The sequence below is a fragment of the Oncorhynchus clarkii genome, chromosome 15 (genome assembly GCF_045791955.1).
Source record: "Oncorhynchus clarkii lewisi isolate Uvic-CL-2024 chromosome 15, UVic_Ocla_1.0, whole genome shotgun sequence".
NCBI classification, from domain to species: domain Eukaryota; kingdom Metazoa; phylum Chordata; class Actinopteri; order Salmoniformes; family Salmonidae; genus Oncorhynchus; species Oncorhynchus clarkii.
In genome coordinates, this window is record NC_092161.1 from 19,270,563 (window position 1) to 19,291,361 (window position 20,799).

General features: G+C 43.9%; 1 pseudogene; it reads left to right on the forward strand.

Annotated features, from left to right (window-relative positions):
• LOC139366811 (uncharacterized) overlaps window positions 1-11,853 on the forward strand; it is a 107,728-nt pseudogene extending 95,875 nt beyond the window's left edge.
• The last annotated feature ends 8,946 nt before the right edge of the window (window positions 11,854-20,799 follow it).

The window sequence follows — 20,799 nt, forward strand, 5'->3', positions numbered from 1 at the left end:
GGAGACAGGATGAAGTCATTTGCAGACTGTGATTAGAAGGTAAAGAAGTCTTTTTTTCTTTTCTTTTTTTGTTCTTTTTTTTCTCTCAAAACATCTTTTTCCTGATAGCTCATTGCCCTGAATGTCATACCAGACTTAAATGGAATTTCTATTGACATTTCAGACTTTTCTTTTTCATTTTCTTTTTTAGTCTGTGCCAATTTTGAGTTAACCCATAATGCGGTCTCTTCTTTGTTACATGGCTTGAAGAAAAGACGTTGCACTCTTAAAGAAGTCTTCAGCAGGTATTTATTCATGACGCACATTGCTGTGACAGTTTTAACACTAATTTCCAACGTGCACAATTGGAACATGTAGTAGGTGTTGTCTTTGACTGAACAAATTAAGTCCCCCTTTATCTAGCACTCTGTTGTCACCCATCAGGCATTATTGTTTGTGTGTTATGTTCAGACACTACTCTTGTTCCTGTGTCCACTCTATGTTTGTTCTTATTAAACTCACTGACTGCACCTGCTTCCTGACTCCCTGTGTCTTCATTACAGAATGATACCTCACAAAATTGAAGCAGCAGCCAACCGAAACATCACCCAGATGGTCGGCAAACGGGGAGACCTACTTCAACACTCCACGACCAGTTGGCGCAACTGGGGACGGCTATGGATGAGATCTTCTATCATGAGCCGACCCAGCGAGCCTGCACTGCCCATTGTCCCTCAAATATGACGGGATTCCATCCAAATGCCGTGGCCGCCTCCTCCTGTGCTCCCCCTAGTTTGCTCATCAAACAGGAGCCCCCACCAACGAGAGGTCCAAGGTTGCTGACCAGGCGGGCATTGGAGTGGGCTACGACCATCTGGAGGACCTGGGTTCCTATGGGAGGTTCATGGCTCTGTTCAGAGGAGTCTTCGATCATCCACCGGAGGGCAGAAAGGGGTGTGAACGCCTATTCCGACTTCGGCAGGAGGACTAGACCGCTGCGGAGTACGGCCTCACCTTCCGTACAATGGCAGCATCCAGTGGATGGAAAGAGTCGGCGCTCTGCATCTTATTCAGAAGAGGATTGTGCGAGGAGGTCCAGACAGAGTTGGCATGCCGAGACGATACCCTCTCATTGGACACACTCATCACGATGGCCATCCGCCTGGATAACCTCCTTTGGGAGCATCGGCACTCCCATCGCCTCGCTCCCTGCTTTTTTTACAGCCTGAACCCAAGAAGGTAGGAGCCACACGCCTCCCCGCAGCTGAGCGACGCCCTCGGAGACAGCTGGGGCTCTGTCCTTATTGTGGTCAGGAACGGTACCAGCTTCAACAGTGTCCACTACGTCCCAACCCGGAAGCCACTAGAGCATTGGGACGACCCGTGATCATCCGTCTCCTGGGGTAGGTGTGAGTATTTCATCATCACTCTACACCAAACCCTTTTTTGTACCAATTTCACTAGCTGGCTGTCCCTCATGTGTTGTTTTTACAGCTCTAGTGGACTCTGTTGCCGCTTGGAATTTCATTGACCAGGCTCTTGCCTCCTCCCTGAACATAACAGCATACCCGACCTCTCTGTTACCTGGATCAAGCGCTGGATAACCGGCCACTGGGATCTGGGCCTATCACACACATCACAGCACCACTCACCATCACTTTGGTACCTCTGCACCAAGTAAACCTTCCCTTCCTCATCATCCAGGCACCCGTACATAAAGTCATCCTTGGCCTCCTGTGGCTCCAACGCCACGACCCCACCACCTTCTCGTCGAGGATGGAGATCACGGCCTGGGCATCCAGATGACCAGAAGACCTGCTTTCCCTTACCCTGTGGTTCCACGTCGGTTGAGAGTCCTTTGGTTGTCATGCAGGCAGACATTCCAGAGGTTTACCAGGATCTCAAAGAGGTTTTCTTCAAGACCTTCTCCACCTATCTCCCTCCTCATCACCCCTGGGATTGTGTAACTGACCTGCTAACAGACTCTGCGCCTCTACGCAGCCACATCACCCCCTGTCGGTGGCTGAAAACAAGGCTATAGAGGAGTATATCCAAGAGGCTCTCCAACAGGGTTTCATCAGCCCATCCACCTCCCCTGCATCGGCAGGTTTCTTCTGCGTGGCCAAGAAGGAGGGGGGTCTTCGTCCATGTATTGACTACAGAGCTCTTAATGACATCACCACCAAGTTCCGCTACCCCCTCCAGTTGGTGCCGGCCGACATTAAACTGCTCCGCGGGGCCCGTTTTTTTACTAAGCTGGACCTGTGGAGTGCCTACAATTTGATCCACATCTGGGAACTGAATGAATGGAAGACGGCCTTCAGCACGATGTCTGGGCACCACGAGTACTTGGTGATGCCTTATGGATTAGCCAATGCTCCATCTGTGTTCTATGGCATTGGTTGATTCAGGACATGCTTGGGCGTCAGGTGGTCGTGTATATTGACGACATCCTGATCTACTCGGCCACCTTAGAGGACCACATTGCCCACATCCGGGTACTCCTGGAACGCCTCCTGGAGAATCATATGTATGTCAAAGCAGAGAAGTGCCAGTTCCATCAGGCCTACGTCTCCTTCTTTGGATATCGGATCCGCCCACAGGGAGTGGTAATGGAGGAGAGGAAGGTAGATGCAGTCAGGTCATGGCCAGTCACAACCAACATAAAGGGACTACAATGTTTTTTGGGGTTTGCCAACTTCTACCGCTGCTTCATTAGGAACTTCAGCTCTATCGCTGCTCCTCTCTTTTCTCAAATGTGGACCCCGTAAATTGGAGTGGAATCCTGCAGCCGGTGACGCCTTCTGCCTAGTGAAGAGGTGTTTCACCTCTGCCCGTTCCTGAAACACCCAGAACCTATGCTGTCCTTCATGGTGGAGGTGGATGCCTCAGAAGTGGGCGTGGGGGCCGTCCTGTCACAACGTCAAGTTAATCCACAAAAATTGTATCCATGTGCATACTACTCTAAATAAATGTCTCCTTCAGAAAGGAACTATGACGTCGGTGAGCGGAGCTCCTGGCGGTGAATTTGGCATTAGAGGAGTGGAGACACTGGCTGAAGGGCACCACAGACTCGTTTCTCATCCTCACCGATCATCGGAACCTGGAGTACATACTGATAGCGAGGCGGCTGAACACCCGCCAAGCAAGGTGGACCCTTTTCTTTACTAGATTCAACGTCACCTTGTCATACCACCCAAAGCCGATGCCCTATCAGGAGAAGTTCCGGTCCTGAGTGCGCCAATCATACCGCTCTCCCGAATCATTGCTCCCATGCTTTGGTACATAGACGTGGACATCCGCCAGGCTCTGGAGAGGGAACCCGCGCTTGCTACGTGTCCTCCGGAGTGCACCTACGTTCCCCTGGAGGTAAGGGTTAGGCCATTGACCTGGGTACACACATCCCTTGACACTGGTCACCCAGGTATCAGCCATACCACTCAATCTATCTCCGTTAAGTACTGGTGGCCCACCTTGGCACAGGACATCGCCCGCTACGTCAACTCCTGATCTGTATGTTCTCAAACCAAGTCTCCCCAGCATGCTCAAGCAGGGAAACTCCTTCCCCTACCCATGCCTCAGCGGCCTTGGTTCCATCTGCCTATAGATTTTGTTACTGATATTCCCGTCTGATGGTTTCACCACTGTTATGGTTGTTGTGGACATTCTCCAAATCCTGCCATTTTATCCCTCTCTCTGGTCTCCCTACCACTCTCCATGTCGCTGAGGAACTGTTCCAGCAGGTCTTCCGGCACTATGGCCTTCCGGAGGACCGACGCGAGTATGGAGAGCCTTCATGGAGAAGCAGGGGGTCATGGCCATCCGGGTACTGGCCTCAGTCCAACAGGCAGGTGGTAAGGACCAACCAGGAGCTGGGGAGGATCCTGAGGATTCACTGTCAGGGCCGGCAGAGGGAGTGGGCCCGGTTTCTTCCCTGGGCGGAGTACACCCAGAACTGTCTTTGTCACTATTCCACAGGGTTGTCTCCCTTCCAGTGTTTCCTGGGGTACCAGCCTCCCCTGGCCTCACGGACCCCGAGCCAGACCGAAGCCCCTGCAGTGGACGAGTGGCTTCGGTGCGCAGAGGAGGTTTGGGACGCTGCCAACTAAGGCTCCAACGCACCGTCCGCTGACAGAAGGAGCAGGCGAACCGCCCCCGCAGTGAGGCACCGGTTTCCATTCAGGTGATTTCGTATGGTTTTCCACCAGGAACCTCCCACTCCGCCTGCCCTGCCGGAAGCTGAGCCCCTGGTTTGTCGGGCCATTCAAAGTCCTCCGGTGGGTCAATAAGAATTTACAGATTACAGCTTCCCACGAACTACCAGATCTTATCCTCTTTTCACGTTTCCCTCCTCAGGCCGGTGGTTCCTGGTCCCCTGGCTGATGCCGTCCCCCACGACACCCCTCCGCCTCCCCTGGACATTGAGGGAGGTCCCGCCTATGCTTTCAGAACCCTCCTGTACTGAAGATGTCGTAAGGGTCGGCTCAAGTACCTGGTGTACTGGGAGGGGTACGGTCCAGAGGAGCGGTGTTGGGACAACATTCTAGATCCCAACATCATCTGAGATTTCCGCCTTTGTCGTCCGGACCGGTCCGCTCCCTACCCTAAGGGCAGTCCTCCTGAACGGCGTCGTCATACGGCTGGAGCATGAAAACAATGTAAACCATATGCCATGGCCGTCTCAGTCACCAGATCTTTCTCTGTTTTCACTAGATGGGGAGCAATGTTCCCTCCCTCTGGCGCTCAACGTCGCCGGTCCACTAACCACCAGTCCTGGCAACCCATCATTACACACACCTGGCAACCTTCATTACGCGCACCTGGACTTTATCACTTCCCTGATTACTCCATCTTTATCTAGCGGTCAAATGCCTCCACTCATCACTGTCAAACGCTCCTTAAAACACTTTTGCGAGCAGGCCTTTCTAATTGACCTGGCCGCGGTATCCTGGAATGACAATGACCTCATCCCGTCAGTAGATGATGCCTGGCTATTCTTTAAAAGTGCCTTCCTCACCATCTTAAATAAGCATGCCTCATTATTTTTTTTAAACTAGGAATAGATATAGTCCTTGGTTCACTCCAGACCTGTCTGCCCTTGACCAGCACAAAAACATCCTGTGGCGTTCTGCATTAGCATCGAATAGCCCCCGTGATATGCAACTTTTCAGGGAAGTTAGGAATAAATATACACAGGCAGTTAGGAAAGCTAAGGCTAGCTTTTTCAAACAGAAATTTGCATCCTGTAGTACTAACTCAAAAAAGTTTTGGGACACTGTAAAGTCCATGGAGAATAAGAGCACCTCCTCCCAGCTGCCCACTGCTCTGAGGCTAGTCACCACTGATAACTCCACTATCATTGAGAATTTCAATAAGCATTTCTCTACGGCTGGCCATGCTTTCCACCTGGCTACCACTACCACGGTCAACTGCCTGGCACCCTCCACAGCAACCCGCCCAAGCCCCCAACATTTCTCCTTTACCCAAATCCAGATAGCTGATGTTCTGAAAGAGCTGCAAAATCTGGACCCCTACAAATCAGCCGGGCTAGACAATCTGGACCCTCTCTTTCTAAAATGATCTGCCAAAATTGTTACAACTACTAGCCTGTTTAACCTCTCTCTCGTATCGTCTGAGATTCCCAAAAATTGGAAAGCTACCGCGGTCATCCTCCTCTTCGAAGGGGGTGACACTCTAGACCCAAACTGCTACAGACCTATATCTATCCTACCCTGTCTTTCTAAGGTCTCCGAAAGCCAAGTTAACAAACAGATGACTGACCATTTCGAATCCCACCGTACCTTCTCCGCTATGCAATCTGGTTTCAGAGCTGGTCATGGGTGCAACTCAGCCACGCTCAAGGTCCTAAACGACATCATAACTGCCATCGATAAGAGACATTACTGTGCAGCCGTATTTATCGACCTGGCCAAGGCTTTCGACTCTGTCAATCACCACATTCAATGGCAGACTCGACAGCCTTGGTTTCTCAAATGATTGCCTCGCCTGGTTTACAAACTACTTCTCTGATAGAGTTCAGTGTGTCAAATCGGAGGGCCTGTTGTCCTGACCTCTGGCTGTCTTTATGCGGGTGCCACAGGGTTCAATCCTCGGGCCGACTCTCTTCTCTGTATACATCAATGATGTTGCTCTTGCTGCTGGTGATTCTCTGGTACACCTCTATGCAGACGACACCATTCTGTATACTTCTGGCCCCCCTTTGGACACTGTGTTAACTAACCTCCAGACGAGCTTCAATGCCATACAACTCTCCTTTCGTGGCCTCCAACTGCTCTTAAACGCAGGGATGCATGCTATTCAACCGATCACTGCCCGCACCTGCTCGGCTGTCCAGCATCACTAATCTGGACGGCTCTGACTTAGAATATGTGGACAACTACAAATACCTAGGTGTCTGGTTAGACTGTAAACTCTCCTTCCAGACTCACATTAAGCATCTCCAATCCAAAATTAAATCTAGAATTGGCTTCCTATATCGCAACAAAGCATCCTTCACTCATGCTGCCAAACATACTCTTGTAAAATAGCCCATCTATCTACCTCATCCCCATACAGTATTTATTTATTTATTTTGCTCCTTTGCACCCCAGTATCTCTACTTGCACATTCATCTTCTGCACATCTACCATTCCAGTGTTTAATTGCTATATTGTAATTTCTTTGCCACCATGGCCTATTCATTGTCTTAACTCCCTTCTTACCTCCTTTGCACTCACTGTATATAGACTTTTTGTTTTCCTTTGTTCTACTGTATTATTGACTATGTTTTGTTTATTCCATGTGTAACTCTGTTGTTGTACAGTATGTGTCGAATTGCTATGCTATATCTTGGCCAGGTCGCAGTTGCAAATGAGAACTTGTTCTCAACTAGCCTACCTGGTTAAATAAAGGTGAAATAATTGTTTGAAAAAAGAGTAAAATCTAGCACTCTGTTGTCACCTATCAGGAATGATTGTTTCTGTGTTATGTTCAGACGCTACACTTGTTCCTGTATCTACTCTGTTTGTTCTTATTAAACTCACTGACTGCACCAGCTTCCTGACTCCCTGCATCTTCGTTACAGCACCGATGAACCCAACTGTTATCACTTCAATAAAGAATACGTAAAACAATATATAAAAACACACAGTTGAAGTCGGAAGTTTACATACACTAAGTCATTAAAACTTGTTTTTCAACCACTCCACACATTTCTTGTTAGCAAACCATAGTTTTGGCAAATTGGTTAGTTGGACATCTACTTTGTGCATGACACAAGACATTTTTCCAACAATTATTTCACTGTATCACAATTCCAGTGGGTCGGACGTTTACATACACAAAGTTGAATGTGCCTTTAAACAGCTTGGAAAATTCCAGAAAATTATGTCATGGCTTTAGAAGCTTCTGATAGGCTAATTGACATAATTTCAGTCAATTGGAGGTGTACATGTGGATGTATTTCAAGGCCTACCTTCAAACTCAGTGCCTCTTTGCTTGACATGATGGGAAAATCTAAAGAAATCAGCCAAGTCCTCAGAAAACAATTGTAGACCTCCACAAGTCTAGTTCATCCTTGGGAGCAATTTCCAAATGCCTGAAGGTACCACGTTCATCTGTACAAACAATAGTACGCAAGGATAAACACCATGGGACGACATAGCCGTCACACCGCTCAGGAAGGAGACGCATTCTGTCTCCTAGAGATGAACTTACTTAGGTGCGAAAAGTGCAAATCAATCCCAGAACAACAGCAAAGGACCTTGTGAAGATGCTGGAGGAAACAGGTATAAAAGTATCTATATCCACAGTAAAACGAGTACTATATTGATATAACCTGAAAGGCCGCTCAGCAAGGAAGAAGCCACTGCTCCAAAACCGCCATAAAAAAGCCAGACTACAGTTTGCAACTGCACATGGAGACAAATATCCTACTTTTTGGAGAAATGTCCTCTGGTCTGATGAAACAAAAATAGAACTGTTTGGCCATAATGACCATCGTTATGTTAGGAGGAAAAAGGGGGAGGCTTGCAAGCCGAAGAACACCATCCCAAACGTGAAGCACGGGGGTGGCAGCATCATGTTGTGGGGGGACTGGTGCACTTCACAAAATAGATGGCATCATGAGGAAAGACAATTATGTGGATATATTGAAGCAACATCTCAAGACATCAGTCAGGAAGTTAAAGCTTGGTCGCAAATGGGTCTTCCAAATGGACAATGACCCCAAGCATACTTCCAAAGTTGTGGCATAATGGTTTAAGAACAACAAAGTCAAGGTATTGCCATCACAAAGCCATGACCTCAATCCTAAAGAACATTTGTGGGCAGAACAATAAGTGTGTGCGATCAAGGAGGCCTAAAAACCTGACTCAGTTACACCAGCTCTGTCAGGAGGAATGGGCCAAAATTCACCCAACTATTAGCTTGTGGAAGGCTACCCGAAACGTTTGACCCAAGTTAAACAATTTAAAGGCAATGCGACCAAATACTAATTGAGTGTATGTAAACTTCTGACCCACTGGGAATGTGATGAAAGAAATAAAAGCTGAAATACATCATTCTCTCTACTATTATTCTGACATTTCACATTCTTAAAATAAGGTGGTGATCCTAACTGACCTATGACAGGGAATTTTTACTAGGATGAAATGTCAGGAATTGTGAAAAACTGAGTTTAAATGTATTTGCTTAAGGTGTATGTAAACTTCCGACTTCAACTGTATGATTTAATTGAGACTTTAAGTGAGCAAAATTAAGTTAATCTCAACTAATTTATGAACTCAATTACACTGACCTTTGGACATGTTGACACTTGTAATATTTTGCCTAAGTCTATGAGTCATCTATCTGAAGGACTGGTCCGCTGCACATTCTGAGCTATCTGAAAATAATATGTGAATGGAATCATTTTCAATTTGAGCAAAACCACCCACACTGAATAGAAGAGGCTGACCTAGCGTGTGGGTATTGCTTTTTTCACTACAGCCAGTGTGTGGAACAGTGACCCCAATCCATGCACTCACTGACCCAGACGGGTCCACCACTCACCATCCATGTAGTGGAGCTTTCATAATAAGAGCATGAAGGACTTGTGCTTATGCAACACTAACAATCAAGAATTTGTTTCTATGTGAGTTTAAGACACTCTTTCATGTTATTATTGATGAATAAATGTAACGTTTAGACAGGAATGTGATCCTCTTATTCTATAGGGAAGCCTGTTGAATGTGACGAATACATGTGACGCATTGGTACAATGTCTGTAGAATGCTTGTAACAGCCAGAAAGATTATATTTGTCCAAGTGAAAATGTCCTGTTCATTCTCCGTCCTCAAAGAGATTCTTAATAGGAAGAGCAATGGTGTGAGGAACTTAGGATTTTCCTCTACTGCTATCTGGTGATGAAGTATTGTAATGAGTGGATTAGGGACTTTCAGAATCAGAGGCGTTCAATTTGGATTAAAGGTGAAACCCTCTCAAAAATCCTAATTACCGAGTTCAATTAGGATTCCAATAGGTTGGATATCAAGAGGGATGGTATGGAGGTGGGTTTTAAATAGTTATAAAGGGTAAGACAATATTACATTTGAGATGCGTGAGTCACTTTCCCACCTTTTGACATTCGGCACGGCTTACTTGCGTCAGTCAAATTCATAGCTGTTCATGGGGAAGTAAATTCCCACTGTGCAGTGTTTGTGCAGTATGCTTATTTCAGTTGAAGGTCTCAGGAATTGTTCAGTTGAATGAAGTGGCCCTGAATGCCATACAATTGTCAATTTAAACCATTAATTGTCAATAGAATGGTACTCTGAGAGGTCCTCAGCAATAGGCAGCATTGTGGCAGCAAACGCTTAGTGTTTGGCAGTTAATTGAATTTTATTGTCAGTCCAGAATTCTCTGTGGATGGTCTCACTGTTAGGGGTTCGGGAAAAATCCTACCTACCTACCTACCTACCTACCTACCTACCTACCTATATGTCCTTAAAAGAAGGACAAAAACACTTCATCTGATTGCTTTCTAATTTTCTGCCTCATTTAATCCAATGCTTTAGCCAATCTGCCCTCTGCCAATCGACGTCTATAATTTCTCTGGTAGCCATTTCTCTACTGTCCACTCATCCACCACTTTTCTCTTTTTTAATTCCTTGACCTGACCTTGTGCTTTCTAAGAGAAGCTGATCCAGGAGCATGTCGAGCCACCTGGAACCCCAGTGGCACTGTTGGATCCCTCTTTGCCTTTCTCTCTCTCTCTCTCTCTCTCTCTCTCTCTCTCTCTCTCTCTCTCTCTCTCTCTCTCTCTCTCTCTCTCAGAGATATGTGACAGCAGTGGGCTGTTAGGTCAGGTAGAGGCCTTCAATGCCTCTCCATGCCCGTGTCACTCACCTCCTCCTCTCTGTCTGTGGCTGTCACCATGGTGACAAGGAGCCTGGAAGAGAGTATAGGTGAGACGGACAGGCCAAACGACAGGGTGGCACCTACAGGCACATGATTATCAGGGGAGGTGGGTCAACCCTGTCTGGTCCCCCATGTGGCATGGACACAGATGGGAACATATGACAGCTAGGGCGGTGTGTTACAGCCTTTACTTTACGTGTTTGCTTTAGCTTGCCTGAATACCAGTTCCATTGGTTCACTGCCCAGTGAAATTATTTCAAATAGTATTTGAACCCAGGGCTGGTGTGATATATTCCCATACCTAATATGACTGGGCATGCCTCCAATGCTTTTTTTTTCTCTCATCACAGAAGTCCTTGAAGTACAAATCTATGTTTTTGTTTACATGCCTTTATGGAATAATGAATTGTGATTGTTCATTGCACCACGCTGTAGTGATTTGTTTTCTCCATACAATGACACAACCTATTGTGGTTTAGTCTTTATTGTTATTATATTCTTACATTATATTTATTATTATATTAATATTATTATATTTCTCATTAACCGGTGAGAATGACTGGAATTAGATGAAATGATTTACAGTAAGTTGTGAAGGTCATGCACATACTGGAACATTGCTCCCCACCCAGGGAAAACAGAGAAAGGCCTCAAATAAAATTGAGATCTGGTGACTGAGATGGCCATGGCATGTGGTTACATCGTTTTCATGCTCATCAAACCATTCAGTGGCCACTCAAGCCCTTTGGATGGGGGCATTGTCATCCTATGGGGGCATAGCCACGGTAGCCAAAATAATGGCCTGCCCAGCATTTTATACATGATGGGTTGTTAATTGCTTAATTAACTCAGGAACCTTTGTGGAAGCACCTACTTTCAAAATACTTTGTATCCTTCATTTACTCAAATGTTTCAATATTTTGGAATTAACCTGTACTTTGCATGAAAAAGATGAGACGTTTGGCAGTTACCTTTCCTCACACAGGAAGCAGCATAGGTCCTAATCCAGGCACTTGTCATCTCCCATCTACACTACTGCAACTCTCTGTTGGCTGGGCTCCCCGCTTGTGCCATCAAATCCCTGCAATTTATCCAGAATTCTGCAGGCCGCCTGGTGTTCGACCTTCCCAAGTTCTCCCATGTCACCCCGCTCTTCCGCATACGCCACTGGCTTCCAGACGAAGCTCACATCATCTTCAAGACTCTGGTGGTTGCCTACGGAGCAGCAAGGGCAGCGGCCCCTTCTTAACCTTCAGGCTCCGCTCAAAGCCTACACCCCAACCCAAGCATTCCGTTCTGCCACATCGGGTCTCTTGGCCCTCCCACCCCTACGGTTATGCAGTCCCCGCTCAGCCCAGTCAAAGCTCTTCTCTGTCCTGGCACCCCAATGGTGGAAGAAGCTTCCCCCTAAAGTCACGACAGCCCATCTTTCAAAAACGTCTGAAACCCTGCCTCTTTGAAAAGTATCTTAAATAACTCTCATTGCGCCCCCTAGCTATCTTAAGATAAATGCACTAATTGTGAGTCACTCTGGATAAGAGGATCTGCTAAATGACTAAAATGTCAAATATTTATGAATCTGGTTGCTCCAGGAAACCACACAGCACATATTATGATGTAGTAGTGCAGACCATAACATTTCTTTAACATGGAGGTTAAATATTTAATCAATTCATACAGTATTGGGTAAAAGATGCACTGCAGTAATAACTAAAACAGATAAAAGGACACAATGAAGACATAGGATAAGATATTGGTTTAACATTTCATCAGAAGGAGGCTATATGGTTAACTGTATTACTTTCATTACCTCTTGTGATTTGAGAGGAACAGTACCTTCCATATGCCATTGTGTTGTTGGAGAATGAAGCTAAAGCCAAATACGTATAGTTGAGATTTTACGATCTGTGGCACTAACGTTGGCTAGCTTTTGAAGCTAAGCAGGGTATTTTATAAAAATTCAATATTTAACGTTTACGGACATATTCAATCAATCCCTATACCAGTCTGCTGTTCCCACATGCTTCAAGAGGGCCACCATTGTTCCTGTTCCCAAGAAAGCTAAGGTAACTGAGCTAAACGACTACCGCCCCGTAGCACTCACATCCGTCATCATGAAGTGCTTTGAGAGACTAGTCAAGGACCATATCACCTCCACCCTACCGGACACCCTAGACCAATTCCAATTTGCTTACCGCCCAAATAGGTCCACAGACGATGCAATCTCAACCACACTGCACACTGCCCTAACCCTTCTGGACAAGAGGAATACCTATGTGAGAATGCTGTTCATCGACTACAGCTCGGCATTCAACACCATAGTACCCTCCAAGCTCGTCATCAAGCTCGAGACCCTGGGTCTCGACCCCGCCCTGTGCAACTGGGTACTGGACTTCCTGACGGGCCGCCCCCAGGTGGTGAGGGTAGGCAACAACATCTCCTCCCCGCTGATCCTCAACACTGGGGCCCCACAAGGGTGCGTTCTGAGCCCTCTCCTGTACTCCCTGTTCACCCACGACTGCGTGGCCACGCACGCCTCCAACTCAATCATCAAGTTTGCGGACGACACAACAGTGGTAGGCTTGATTACCAACAACGACGAGACGGCCTACAGGGAGGAGGTGAGGGCCCTCGGAGTGTGGTGTCAGGAAAATAACCTCACACTCAACGTCAACAAAACTAAGGAGATGATTGTGGACTTCAGGAAACAGCAGAGGGAACACCCCCCTATCCACATCGATGGAACAGTAGTGGAGAGGGTAGCAAGTTTTAAGTTCCTCGGCATACACATCACAGACAAACTGAATTGGTCCACTCACACAGACAGCATCGTGAAGAAGGCGCAGCAGCGCCTCTTCAACCTCAGGAGGCTGAAGAAATTCGGCTTGTCACCAAAAGCACTCACAAACTTCTACAGATGCACAATCGAGAGCATCCTGGCGGGCTGTATCACCGCCTGGTATGGCAACTGCACCACCCTCAACCGTAAGGCTCTCCAGAGGGTAGTGAGGTCTGCACAACGCATCACCGGGGGCAAACTACCTGCCCTCCAGGACACCTACACCACCCGATGTCACAGGAAGGCCATAAAGATCATCAAGGACATCAACCACCCGAGCCACTGCCTGTTCACCCCGCTATCATCCAGAAGGCGAGGTCAGTACAGGTGCATCAAAGCTGGGACCGAGAGACTGAAAAACAGCTTCTATCTCAAGGCCATCAGACTGTTAAACAGCCAACACTAACACTGAGTGGCTGCTGCCAACACACTGACACTGACTCAACTCCAGCCACTTTAATAATGGGAATTGATGGGAAATGATGTAAATATATCACTAGCCACTTTAAACAATGCTACCTTATATAATGTTACTTACCCTACATTATTCATCTCATATGCATACGTATATACTGTACTCTATATCATCGACTGTATCCTTATGTAATACATGTATCACTAGCCACTTTAAACTATGCCACTTTGTTTACATACTCATCTCATTTGTACATACTGTACTCGATACCATCTACTGTATCTTGCCTATGCTGCTCTGTACCATCACTCATTCATATATCCTTATGTACATATTCTTTATCCCCTTACACTGTGTACAAGACAGTAGTTTTGGAATTGTTAGTTAGATTACTTGTTATTACTGCATTGTCGGAACTAGAAGCACAAGCATTTCGCTACACTCGCATTAACATCTGCTAACCATGTGTATGTGACAAATAAAATTTGATTTGATTTATTTAACTAGACATGTCAGTTAAGAACAAATTCTTATTTACAATGACGTTCTACCAAAAGGCAAAAGGCCTCCTGCGGGGACGGGGGCCTGAGATTAAAAATAAATGTAAAAGATACAATAGAGACAACACAACACTACATAAAGAGAGACCTAAGACAACAACATAGCAAGGCAGCAACACATGATAACACAGCATGGTAGCAAAACAACATGACAACAACATGTTAGCAACACAACATTGTAGCAGCACAAAACATGGTACAAACATTATTGGGCACAGACAACAGCACAAAGGGCAAGAAGGTAGAGATAACAATACATCACACAAAGCAGCCACAACTGTCAGTAAGAGTGTCCATGATTGAGCTTTTGAATGAAGAGATTGTAGATAAAACTGTCCAGTTTGAGTGTTTGTTGCAACCCATACCCCCTCAGATAGGGGGGAATGAGGTCTAAGAAGGTTTTATAAATAAGCATCAACCAGTGGGTCTTGTGACGGGTATACAGAGATGACCAGTTTACAGAGGAGTATAGAGTGCAGTGATGTGTCCTATAAGGAGCATTGGTGGCAAATCTGATGGCTGAAAGTTAAAGAACATCTAGCCACTCGAGATCATCCTTACCTGCTGATCTATAAATTATGTCTCCATAATCTAGCATGGGTAGGATGGTCATCTGAATCAGGGTTAGTTTGACAGCTGGGGTGAAGGAGGAGCGATTACGATAGAGGAAACCAAGTCTAGATTTAACTTTAGCCCGCAGCTTTGATATGTGCTGAGAGAAGGACAGTGTACCGTCTAGCCATACTCCCAAGTACTTGTATGAGGTGACTACCTCAAGCTCTTAACCCTCAGAGGTAGTAATCACACCTGTGGTTAGAGGGGCATTCTTCTTGCCAAAGGCCACACGGCTTTTGTTTTGAAGGTGTTCAGAACAAGGTTAAGGGTAGAGAAAGCTTGTTGTAGAGCATAGAGGGCATAGAGGGTCAGGCATGAACTTGAACGGGAGATTTTATGGGAAGAATCCAGTTGGGGTTAGAAGACTTGTTGTGTGGTTAGTAGTGGGGAAATATTTCCTGTGGTCTCTAGGTAACCTTCATGCCACTGGACAACGATAGAAGCACAGAGTGCCATACTCCTGATGAGACTAACCAGAGATTCTGACTCTTGATGGTTATTTAAGCTCCCATGAAACCTTTCACAGCAACATGACAGTCGTAGTGTTAACCTTGGTGATCTGATCCAATTCCCACCTGCCCTCTCACACTATCATGTTCACCTGATCATACTCTGCCTCAAAGAGGCAACCCATTAAGCCTCCCTATACGCCAGGCGCAACACTCCCTTGGTTGCTGTAAATGAGAACACTCTCAATCAACTCACTGGTAAAGTAAAGGTAGAATAAATACAGGATATGAATAAAACATTAACAGACGAAAGTGTCCATTCGGGATAGATTGGAAATTTGCAAGCAAGAGAAGATGGCTAGTCTTATAAAGGAATTGACAAGTGGGCTCCTTAAATTCATCCTTCCTCATCGATATGCAGGTCATCAGGTCCATTTGGCAAAACCGATGATGACTCTATGAATAATGGATACTTACAGCTCAATAAAACATTTGGCTTGATTTGGACTAAGGGCTTTTTACATAACTCAGGTAAGGTTTCATATTGATGCCACTGAGTGACAGCCATTTTGAACCCTGTTAATCAAATTATGACCCTTTCACTTCCTGTTTAATTTCGGGACATTTGCTACCACAATATCAAATGTTACACTTTGTAAAAATCTTTTTGGGTGACATTATTCTTAATTTTTTTAACAGTCACCTAACATCTAAATTCTAACTATCAAATGGGGCAAAATGCATACCACATCAACATTTCAATAACAATGTTGAGATTCCCATTTATTTCTAATAGTACAACCATGTCATAGCATTGCTAAATTCATGTTAGTGGGTGTTTTGTGCAGGGATTATATACAGTAGTAGAATACCGTGCCTTCAGAAAGTATTCACACCCCTTGACTTATTCCACATTTTGTTGTGTTACAATCTGAATTCAAAGTGGATTAAATATTTGTTTTTCTCACCCATCTACACACAATACTCCATAATGATTTTTGTTGTTGTTGTTATTTTACATTTTAGCAAATATATTGAAAATGAAATACAGAAATATCTCATTTACACAGGTATTCACACCCCTGAATTTTTTTCTCTTGAACTTATTTAGCCTTAAGATAACAAAGGGGTTGAATACTTATTGACTTAAGACATTTCAGCTTTTAATTTGTAACTAATAAAAAAATACAAAAAAGTACATAACTCCACTTTGACATTATGTGCTATTGTGTGACAAAAATCCCAATTGAATCCATTTTAAAATCAGGCTGTAACACAACAAAACATGGAAAGAGTCAATGGGTGTGCATATTTTCTGAAGGCCTACACACAGGTGGAGTTATGTTTTTTATTTTTTATTTTATTAATTAATCTAACTGAATTAATGATATAGTAACAGCTTATGGTGCATTATACATGTCAACCATAGGCATTTCATCACTTTACCTAAAGCAATCAAAAATTACTTATTTGTACGCTATACCACACCATAACAAAGAATATGATGCAGTAATAATGATTTAAAATGCATTGCACTGATAGCCTTTATACTGTGTATGATCCTTGAGGAAAAGGTGACCAGCAATTATGAAGCACTATGTTTGTTTCTGAACATTATAAGTGATTATGGTTATACTTACCATGCATTAGGAGTATTGCTATACAGAATTATTAGTATGTATGTGTGTCTATAACTATGCTTATACCACATTATTACTAGTGCATTATCAGAACATGTATAATGCTGTATAATGCATTATTCATATGGGCTTCATAGAAAGTGTTACCAGATATATCTTGTATAAACCATGCCGTGGGATTTGAGAGTATTCAAAATCATTTTGAATAATCGTTACTGAATTTAAAAAATAACATTTTTTAAAAGTAATTTAGCAGACTCACAGTTAGTGTATTCATCTTAGGCAAGACCACCTCATATAACAGCAAATGTGAATAGCCTGTCACTTTTATTTACCACATAATGACAAAGTAGTTAGACCTTTGAGATATGTAATTACAGGGTTTGAAGAACTCCCTGTGGGGTCATGTAAAGCTGATGTCTTTTCTTACTGTCAGGCAAATGATAGCATTATGTCACACTTTTCACCTATCATGCTGGGCTGCATCAACACACTCAACACACTTTACTTCTGATACTTCTGATACATAGTACATCTTCGCATCCCCTGCTACAACAGCACGTGCCGTTCAGCCGATATAAGTCCCAGTCCATTGACATTATCACGCTCTCTGCCTGGGCAACCGACAACCCAGTAGCCTCTCAGAGAATAAAGCTCTCAAAAGATCCTGAACTGTTTGGATGTTCTAAACAAAATCCTCTCCAAATGGTGAAATCAATCAAATCAAATAATTAACCAGGGAGGGAGAGACAGAAGGCTACTGCAAAATTGCATATCATCCTGAGTTCCTGACCTTGGGCTTTTACATAGGAAATGTATGCTTTTAAAGAAAACTCCACATGAATTGACATGGGTGTTTAGGTATGCTTTTCTCTAATTTCTTTGGAAAAGTTTCAGATTATGTTTCTGTTTTTCTATGGTGGGTTTGATCGTTTAACAGCATACAAACTTGACTCATTAAGTCTGTGAATTGAAATATGATAAAGGTGGTGTGTTTAAGGCTGGAACCAGCAGTACGTGTTTCAGGAGAGTCCTCACTCATAAATAGACACTACATTATACTGTATACTCCTACACAAAGTACACAAAGACAGACACCCACAGAGTAGTCATAGTTGGAGAAGACTGTCAACCCTTTAAAAGAATGCATCCAATCACCTGTATAAGATATTCACTTTACCTCAGTCCCATGTATACCTTTCCGATGTTTTCGTAAGTGTAATTGAAGATTTGCAAAATGTATTGACATTATGCTATGACTTTTAATCTTACCATTTGACATTCAAAAATATTATGCCAATCTCATAGGCTACATTACCCCAGTCTCATAGTTACAGTTTCCAAGCCCCATCCCTCAGTTTACCAAACAAAGTGTCAGGCTCAGGCTCTTGAAATTATAGATAGTGGCTTTAAAGCTGTAGATGCATTCTGTTTACTGTATACCATATATCTAATTCCTCTCAGTTGTGCAGTAGGACAGGATGCATTATTCATGATCAAGCTCTCACTATGAATCATTTGGCTACTCCTCCTCCATGAATTTGCAAACACTTCCCCTCCTCTTTCTGAGACAGCAGGCTGGGAAAATATCACTTTTGAGATCTGGCGTCCATGATGCAAAGTGTACACCAAGAATACAATGTGAAATTCAATGCATAAACCACACCTCTCCTGACACACTCGCTCACACACACACACACACACACACACACACACACACACACACACACACACACACACACACACACACACACACACACACACACACACACACACACACACACACACACACACACACACACACAACACACACACACACACACACACACACACACACACTTTGACCTTTTGCCCAACCCTACCATCTACTTCATCTTTTCCCCAAAATATGAGAAAATCAGTTGTTATTTGGATTCCTTATCAGTTCAGAGAGAGAGAGAGAGAGAGAGAGAGAGAGAGAGAGAGAGAGAGAGATGCAGGATCACAGTTTCTGAGGGCTTTATCAAGGTCTCCTCAAGGTGTATGGTTTCCTTGGGAGAGCCAAATAAAATAAACTCCAAGCTAAATGGCTCTTTCCAGAATTGGACTTGTTATCCCAACGGAATTCATTCCCCACCAGCAGGTGAGGGGGCAAATTCAACTATCCTCGCAGGCTGTGGAAAACCAATTCAATTTCCCATGGTCCCACTATAGCCCTGTAGGCAGAGCACACTATTCCTATCATGATGGACTAACCCCTCACAGTCCTCAAGGACCTGCATTATAATGCCGCCGTGGGCTGCTCCAAGGACTTGGTACTCTTGCGCTAGCCAACTCACAAGTATTGAAAACATTTAGCACTCTGCAGAAAATGATGTCGGTAAATATGTTTTCTTGATCCACTCATAGCTGCAGCTAGGTTCCCCTTGAGTGAAAAAAAACTTGTTTTGTAGTCAGGGAACCAAAATAAGCATTCATGAAATGGTTATGTACTTCTTATTAATGTATTGCGTATGGATTATTCATGTGTTATGAAGTCCTTCAAATAAAGTATTAGCCATATTTTAAAATGTGCAGCCAGGAATAGGAGTGCAGTTATATACTGTATTGTTGGGATTGTAATTTATGTAATACTACTGCCTATACAAAATGTATCTAGAGGATTTTATAAATCAAGAAGAAACACTGGCCTCAATGTTTATTAAACATAGCTGAACATGTTTCTGTTTTTTTATAACCCAATGCCAAATGTCTGATAACCTTTCATAATAGCCGCTACTTAAGTTAGGTGCTATTATAAAAGGTTATCATACATTTCAAACATATTCAGAGAGAAACAGACTTACAAGCTTTTGAGGTTGCTACAAAGCATGTGATGGCAGAAGAATTGTTCATTAGATGAGAAATTGAAAATCAACAGAAGACAGTGTACTCAGAAAAATCATATTGTCCTTCACATTAACGATTCTGAGAAATATCTTCCTGTTCTGAGAATTTCTATGTCTCCATTCCCCCAAGGAACATGTGTCACGTTCTGACCTTAGTTCCTTTGTTTTGTCTTTTGTTTTAGTATGGTCAGGGCGTGAGTTGGGTGGGTTGTCTATGTTAGTTTGTCTATGATTTTCTATTTATGTGTTTGGCCTGGTATGGTTCTCAATCAGAGGCAGCTGTCAATCGCTGTCCTTGATTGAGAACCATATTTAGGTAGCCTTTTTCCATTGTGTTTGGTGGGTGGTTATTTTCTGTCTTTGTGTATGTCGCCAGACAGGACTGTTTCGGTTTTCGTTTATTCACGTTTATTGTTTTGTTCCAGTGTTCTGTTCAGTTTGATTCATTAAACATTACATCATGAACAATTACCACGCTGCAGATTGGTCCTCCGAAGAGGAGGACCAATCTCCTCCGAAGAGGAGGACGAGATCCGTTACAACATGCTACTAAAATGGTTGAAATATCAGCTCTAATAATCTTAGTCAGAGGGACATATGAGCAAATCAAAGTGCTGGATGAGAGTGCAGAAATGTCATGTTTATTCGCTAATGTTGAAGCAATTAAGCAATTAAGCGTCCTCTTAGTGACGTCCATGATAGCGATGACAGGTGTCATGTTGTATAGGCACTGTGGAATGGATTTACAGTGATTTAAATGGAAACATAAAATCCGTTATTTCTCAAACTAAGTTAAGACATTGCAAATTTGGTGTAATTTGGTCCTGTAGTTCATGAGAAGAAGATTTTTGAATAATGTTTTTGCTAATATGCATCTACTGGTATAGTGTGGCCATCTTTGAATGCATCAACGTTATTTTCTCAAACTCTTTAGGGACTACTGTGAGTGTAAAGACCACAATTTGAGTGAATCTGACTTTTAGTCCATGAGAAAAATATATTTTATGATTATTTTAAGCATTAGCGTTACATAGACA